Source organism: Tachyglossus aculeatus (genome assembly GCF_015852505.1).
Source record: "Tachyglossus aculeatus isolate mTacAcu1 chromosome 12 unlocalized genomic scaffold, mTacAcu1.pri SUPER_6_unloc_4, whole genome shotgun sequence".
Classification (NCBI taxonomy): domain Eukaryota; kingdom Metazoa; phylum Chordata; class Mammalia; order Monotremata; family Tachyglossidae; genus Tachyglossus; species Tachyglossus aculeatus.
In genome coordinates, this window is record NW_024044831.1 from 4,411,797 (window position 1) to 4,414,060 (window position 2,264).

The following is a 2,264-nucleotide window of genomic DNA, read 5'->3' on the forward strand; positions in this document are numbered from 1 at the left end:
CTGTCGGTCAATCAGCCAACTGTAACATTTTCTTATGGCTTTTGTGAAGTGCTTGCTATTTATCAGACACTATAGAAAGTGTTGGAGCAATTACAAAATAATCATATTAGGCAGAATCCATGTGCCCTGTGAGGCTCACTTCTCAATCCCCATTATACAGATGAGTGAACTGAGACACCAGAACTATATTGCAACCTGTTCGCCTTCATGTCAAGAGAAGCAGAGTGGCTCAGAGGAAAGAGCAAGGGCTTGGGAATCAGAAGTCATGGTTTCTAATCCTGGCTCTGCCACTTGTCAGCTGTGTGACTTTGGGCAAGTCACTTAACTTCTCTGTGCCTCTGTTCCCTCATCTGTAAAATGGAGATTAAGACTGTGAGCCTCATGTGGGACAACCTGAGTACCTTGTATCCCCCAGCGTTTATAACAGTGCTTGGCCCATAGTAAGCGCTTACCAAATGTCATTATTATTATTGTCCAATATTCATTCCCACCCCAGAGTCATGCTAAAGAGCATATAATTGTATTTTCATAATAATTACTAATAATGATATCATTATTGTATTTATTAAGAGGTTATGTGCCTAAATCGTTCCACTCGCTGGAGTAGAAACAAAAAAACTGATTAATTAATTCATTCAATCGAATTTATTGAGTGCTTACGGTGTGCAGAGCACTGTACTAAGCGCTTGGAAAGTACAATTCTGCAACATATAGAGACAGTACCTACTCAACAACGGGCTCATAGTCTAGAAGGGGGAGACTGATCGCAAAACAGAACAAGTAGACAGGTGACAATAGCATAAAAGTAAATAGAATTATAGATATATACAAATTATTAATAAAATAGAGTAATAATTATTTACGAATATACACAACTGCTGTGGGGAAGGGAAGGGAGTAGGGTAGAGGGAAGGAGTGGGGGCGATAGGGAAGGGAGAAGGAGGAGAGGATAATGGGGGTTCAGCCTGAGAAGGCCTCATGGAGGAGATGAGCTGTCAGTAGGGCTTTGAATGGAGGAAGAGAGCTAGTTTGGTGGATGTGTGGAGGGAGACCATTCCAGACCTGAGTACGACGTGCGCCAGGGTTCGAGGGAGAGATAGGCGATAACGAGGCACAGTGAGGAGGTTAGCGGCAGAGGAGCTGAGTGTGTGGGCTGGGCTGTAGAAGGATAAAAGGGAGGTGAGGTAGGAGGGGGAAGGTGATGGAGAGTATTGAGGCCAATAGTGAGGAGTTTTTGCTTCATCTGAAGGTTGATAGGCAACCACTGGCGATTTTTGAGGAGGGGAGTGACATGCCCAGACCGTTTCTGTAGAAAGATAATCCGGGCAGCAGAGTGAAGTATAGAATAAAGCGGGGAGAGACGGGGGATGGGACATCAGAAAGGAGGGTGTTGCAGTAAGGCAGTCGGGATAGGATAAGAGATTGCACCAACATTCTTGGGATGGAGAGGAAAGGGTCGATCTTTCCGGTGTTGTGGAGGTGGGACCGGCAGGTTTTGGTGACGGATTGGATGTGTGGAGGAAATGAGAGAGTGGACTCAAGGATGACACCAGGATTTTGGGCTTGTGAGACGGGAAGGCAGATAGTGCCGTCCACAATGACGGGAAAATCAAGAAGAGGACAGGGTTTGGGAGGGAAGATAAGGAGCTCTTTCTTGGATATTTTGAGTTTCAGATGGCGGGTAGACATTCATATGGAGATTTCCGGAAGGTAGGAGGAGATATGAGCCTGGAAGGAGGGAGAGAGAACGTTGGAGGAGATGTAGATTTGGGTGTCATCAGCGTAGAGATGATAGTTGAAGCCGTGAGAGAGAATGAGTTCACCAAGAGAGTAAGTATAGATGGAAAAATCAATTCAGACACAATTACTGTCCCACAGGGGCTCAGAGTACAAGAGGTAGAGAGATCCTAGGGATGTTAAGTCACTGCCCCTAGGTCAAAAAGAAAGTCAGTAGCAGAGCTTGCAGCAGAAATCAAGTCTCAATCAATCAATGATATTTATTGAGCACTTACTATGGGCCCAACACCGTGGGAAAGTTCAATATAATGGAGTTGGTAGATACATTCCCTGCCCACAATGAGCTTACAGTCTAGAGTGATTCCCATTTCTTTAGGCCATGATCAATTTTTTTTAATTATCATATTTGTTATGCACTTGCTATGTGCCAAACACTCGTCTATACACTGGGGTAGAGACAAGGTAACCGTGTTGTCCCACGTGAGATTCACAGTCTCAATCCACATTTTACAGATGAGGTAACTGAG